Below are 6,000 nucleotides of genomic sequence, written 5' to 3' on the forward strand. Positions count from 1 at the left end.
ACACAAAATAGCGAAATTCAAATTCCCTATTTTCACAATTTTCAAATGACGGAATTAAAAACCGTCAGTTTTCAAGAAAATGAAATAGCGAAATTCAAATTCGTTATCTTCACAAAGACTCAAACAACGGAATTAAAAACCATCACTTTTTAAACCCCGGACCAATGAGTCCAACACAAATCTCGGACCAGTAAGTCCAAAACACTAAGTCCAGGACTAACAAGTGCAAAGCCCAGGACCAATGAGTCCAACACAAATCCCGGACCGATGAGTCCAAAACACCAAACACCAAAACCTCAACCAACACTGCTTCACGCCTAAGTCCTTCTAGAGACTGTTACAAGGAGACCTATCTAGGATCCTGGGGATTTTCCTCAAGATCATAACCAACATCGCTTTACCCTCAAGTCCTTCTAGAGACTGCTACAGGGAGACCTATCTAGGCTTTTGAGGACCCCCTGAAGCTCGAAATATCACACCTTAACCTTTAAGGTCCAGACATGGGATTCTGATCCCAAATTGTTTAACAACCATTTCGTGCTCACCCCATTCCGCACCACATTACAAGCCGTAACCCATCGATCTAAACACCACAAATACAAGCTCCATATTTTTATCTGTCAAACAAACCTATTATTATCAGGCTCCACATTCCATAATGTCGAAGCCATTTTCACCCTGACCCAGATACATAGTCTTCAAAAAACATTGCTCGCCGGAATGGGACATGCACGTTTCATTCTTAGAGGCCACTTTTTAGTGTGCTCACGTAGCAAGAAACATTTTCACAAACTATGCCTCTTCGATTCATGATCAAGAGGTAATTCTCTCCAATCAACTTTCGAGTCACCAAACGGAATTTACCATCGTGACCCTAAACTCCAGATTTTTGTCTGTCAAACAAACCTATCATTACCAAGCTCCACATTCCATAATGTCGAAGCCATTTTCACCTTGACCTAGATTCGGAGTCCTCGAATGCTTTGCTACCGAGAATGGGACAGACCCAATCTACCCTTATGGTGCACTTTTTAGTGTGCTCATATGACAAGGAACATTTTCACCCATTACACCTCTTCGATTCATGATCAAGGAGGAATTCTCTTAAATCAATTTTCGAGTCACCAAACGGAATTTACCATCGTGACCCTCACACTTTAAGGTCCTAACAACTTGCTTAGGCACACACACTCAGGACTGCGATCTGGTTTAATTTCACTTCACGTGAATACGTAGGCAGTCCTTCATGGACGCAACCATACACCTCAAAATCAATTATCAACACACAGCAAGAACTACGATCTGGTATGATTTCGCAAACATGCGAATACATAGGTAGTCCTATTACAAGGACACAACCACATCCCAACACATATTCAATTTTCACACATTCAATTTGTAACCCATTGTACACACATGCAGAACTACGATCTGGTTTGATTTCGCAAACACGCGAATACGTAGGCAGTCCCTCAACAAGGACACAACCGCACACCCATTTCAATCTCAACCATCAATATCAATCCTCAAAAGCAGCCCACCCATCTGCAAAAATTAATCTTATACCTCTTTACTAGGGGCTTCTTCCTTAAGACATCACCCATTCCTTGTTTTGTCAAATTCCCACCTTCTCACTCTGGGGGCTTCTCTTTCAAGACGCTACCCGTCCTTTATCCTCAAACATCTTTTGAGTCTCAACTACAGTCCAAAATAAAACCGCCCATAGCCTAGTGCTCGGTTCGGACGATGACAAGGTCTTGGTTCCGCTCTCCGAATCATCATACCTCGAGAAGGGATCTCAAACAAGAAAACGGGGGCAAAGATTGTTGGGACGGATATTACCCCACAAAGATGTCTGGAGAAGATAATCAATTCGTGTTCCTCAGCCAAGCAGACCCTCTACCTAAAGGATTTGATACGCGTTGTCACCCTTTCTTGGCTAAGGAGTTGCACTTACATGTGCAAAGTCTGTCAGAGTCACCCACGTAGCGTGTCGATACTGAGTTTGCATCACGTTCACGACCGTTTGTTTGTCAGTCTGTTAGTGTGCGCCCGTGTGAGTCAATGTCGTAACGGTCACGTGTCTCCAATCCATCAAATCACGGATTTACAAGCAACAAGACTCAATATTAAGCTTCACAACTTTCAAAACTTTTATCTCCCCTCACGCGAGATATTACGTACTAATTGCTTACATGCTTATGTGCTTGCATGCTACTTGCTTGTCCATGCGACTGCGGATTTGTGTGGTCACTAACCATGTAGATAATCTTGAGAAGAAAAATGCACTCCAACTGAGTATTGGGTTCTTCCCAACAAATGCCAACCCGTCAATTCCAAGGGCTTTAACCGCGTCGATTGCATGACATACGCTACCTCCCAACGAGTGGCAACTCATATCCCCGGCGAGTCCTGAGAAGTTTCTAACTACCCAGCGAGTGCCGATTTTTAAATGGAAGTCACACAGGTCTTTCAAAGATACCCACAACATCATTCATAATCCCGACACAGAGCTATCCCTGAATGGTTTTCCAGAGAGCCTCGCTTAGATGATTTATACCCACGGAGTTCACTTAGGACTCCCAACAAGTTGGAGTTCGTTGCTCGCTAGCCGAACCTATCAACATCAACCTGGTTAGAAATCATTACCAGACAATATCTTGAAATAAGCCCGATGTTTTAGGCTATTTCCCACAGTCGATCATTCGACCATCGATGGCTGGCGAGCCTCAAAACGCACATTCAACATGGCTAGCGAGTCTCAAAATGCATCACCTTCAACATGGCTGGCGAGCCTCATAACGCACATTCAACATGGCTGACGAGCCTATACGCACCGTCAACATGGCTTGCGGGCCTCAAAACATACCTTCAACATGGCTGGCGAGCCTCAAAACTCACCTTCAACACGGCTGGCGAGCCTTTGCGCGCAAACAAAAAGCAATTCAAGGACATATCCCGAAGATGCCTCAGGTATGACTCCTTCTTATGGCTGGCGAGCCTTTATACGTAGTCTAATGGACTTTAAACGACCCGCATCGACAGTCGACATACTCTAAAATGTTCCCGATGGCTGGTTCTTGACTGGCATCCCCGAGTCGCCTCGGCGTCGCCCTTCCCAATGGCAGGTCCTTGAATCAAACCCTTTTGAGTCGCCTCGATGTCGCAATGGTCTTCAGGTTGTAATCTTCGATTGACCTAGAGGCTATACTTTGACTTTCGCCCTGTCAAAGCCTCAGTCAAAGTGGGGGCTCTGTAGATACCCAGTATCTGCACCTTCCAAAAACCACCCGATGATGATCGGACTATAACGTGTTTTTTGATATGCGTGCGTGGATTGGCTATACATAAGACGGTTTAATGCATTACTCGGATATGAAAAATGATTTCAAAAATGGTTTTCTAACTTCATTTGCATTAAAATAACACTATTTAGAGTTAAAACCGTCTTCGGACCCAAAATCGACTCAGAAACCCGCAACTCGAGTCAACCTGAGTCAACCCGAGTCTCGAATGTCCAAAATAATTCTATAAATGGTTTTATCTTGCCATTTGTATTAAAATGACCCTAATTAGAGTCAAAACCGACAGCGGGCCAAAAACCGACTCAAAATTCAAATCTCGACTCAACACGGTTCAAACCCGAGTCAAGCACAAAAAACACCTACCTCAAGTAACACCCAAAATTATCTTATTAGGTGCCCATGTTATTACACGACATCTCATTTGATTACCACAAATCAAACAAACCAAACAATGGATGGAGAAATGGCCACGTCCAAATTGAAAAGGACAGGGCACCCCATTGCATAGTAGGCATGCTCGCGCCTCAATGGGCTATCTCCTTAGCCTCAAAGAAAACTCAACCGACCTACCATCCCACATTTCTCTATAAATACCAACTTTCACACACCATAATGTTTATGCGAGTGTCCTCCCCTTCACATCTACCTTAAACTTCTAGACTCGACTTCCTAAGTCACAAAATCGACACGTGTTTTCGACCTACCGATCAAAAATATAAGCCTTATACATTTTGTTTGGTACCGTCGCCGTGCATTCGACCGACCCATTCGACCAACTCAACATTAATCAACATGTTTTTCAACCACATATTTTCAACTCATTTTCAAAACAAAATTCTTTTTTTAAGGCACTCTTTTAAACTTCTTTGATCATGAGTAGTTGCTACGAGAAAACCGTATCTAAAGTCGTCTACATCGCAAACATCATAATACGTAAGTTTGAGGGTGTAAATAACTCATTTATTTAATGTCTTTACTGCTTTGATTAGTTTATAAGCATGAACAATGCATAACACGATCCAAAAATAGGAGAAATGAGCCAAAACCGGATTTTGGCCCGAGATAGGGGCTGCTTGTATAGCAGACAAGCTCGCGCCTAAACCCCCTCTCAGGCCTTAATCCAGCCGTGTTTGTGTTCATCTTTTCGCAACATTTTCCTTTTATTTTCTTTTACGGTTTTTACCGTTTTAATTCATTTTTATGACAGACTTTTTAACCATAAATCGTAATCACCCTTGGTTCGTTATACCATGACGGTTTTATCCGTGACTCGGTGATAATATTTGGTTAATTACATTTTTAAGGGTATTATAACACTCTTTTCTTTTATTTACCATTTTCTTCATTTATTTACACGTTCAAACATATTAGTCATAATTCATAATCATCCTTGGTTCCTTATAACATGTTGGTTTAATCCGAGTAGGATGACAAACTTGACTAATCACAAACAAATGAACTTAATATATTTAGTTCATATCAAACATTTTACATTTTTATTTGTAAACTATACTTTTCAAACTTGCAAATCCGACAGCGAATATTACTAAGATAATAGTAATTATTCCAAGTCATGCAAATCTTTTAATCACAAAACGGTTTTAAACAACCTTTTTAACAACCAGGAGATGCCCCTTAGGTCGTCTTCTGGCTCGCGCCCCAAGAGGCTGTCTGTTTTCAAATTTTAAAAACTCGGGCAGAGCCCCTTCCCTCGCAAATAGGCTCGCGCCCTAATAGGGCTTCCTGGCACTGCTCCTGCTTCCTTTTAGTACTTGTCTAGGACGATCCCAATTACGATTAACCCGAATACATGACGGATCAGATTGACGAGTTTGTATTTCATACTTTCTCTTTTAAACACACTTTTTCAAGTAAATGGATCGTGTTAAGCATCATAACCCGAATTTGGTAAATAGATGTTTAATTTCTGTTTCACATGCAAATCAATCTAAATCCAACTCTGACACCAATTTCTTAGTACATGGATAAACAAACCGACTTAGCAAATTCTCACATGTTAGGTTAAGACTTTTGGATGCGCATTCATGCATTTTAACCGTTTTATCAACTCTTGCACTTAAACAACCACGATCGATCAGTAGAGGCCGCTAACGCGGGCAGGAATGGGTGTTCGATTGAAGAGCTTCCCAATACGTACCCTCACTCCTGGCTCAGAACCTTTGGATAGTGGATGGCCTTATCCAGGGCGTACGAGAGTCATTCTAACGATATGATGCTAAAGGGGAACGAGTCCTTATCTTTAGCACCTATGGCAAGCACCGCTTTTTGCCTTGATCGACCTAGGTATAAAGTGGATTCGAACGGTTTCCAAGCGTCCCATAATTTCTTGGCGGTGACTTCGAACATCTCTGTATCATTTCTAGACCTTTACCGAGACGAAACCGGCCGATATAAAATGATTCGGTCGAAATCATTTTTACGCCACCGAGCGTGGCTTTCAAAAGTCCGATGTATGTCCACAGATTGGCTTGGCGTGCAGGTGGCCCATGTCCACACTTTCTTGTCAGGTTCTGGAGTCGAGGCACTCGATCGAGTAAGTAGGCAACTCGATCGAGTGGCCTTAACTCGATCGAGTAGGTTCTGCACAGGTCACATATGTGTTTAAGTTGTGGGATGCGTGTTTATGTTTACCTTTTCTCTTACATAGTTCAAAGATGCCGCCCAAGAGAACTGC

Source organism: Silene latifolia, chromosome 1 (assembly GCF_048544455.1).
Source record: "Silene latifolia isolate original U9 population chromosome 1, ASM4854445v1, whole genome shotgun sequence".
In the NCBI taxonomy this organism is placed as follows: Eukaryota; Viridiplantae; Streptophyta; class Magnoliopsida; order Caryophyllales; family Caryophyllaceae; genus Silene; species Silene latifolia.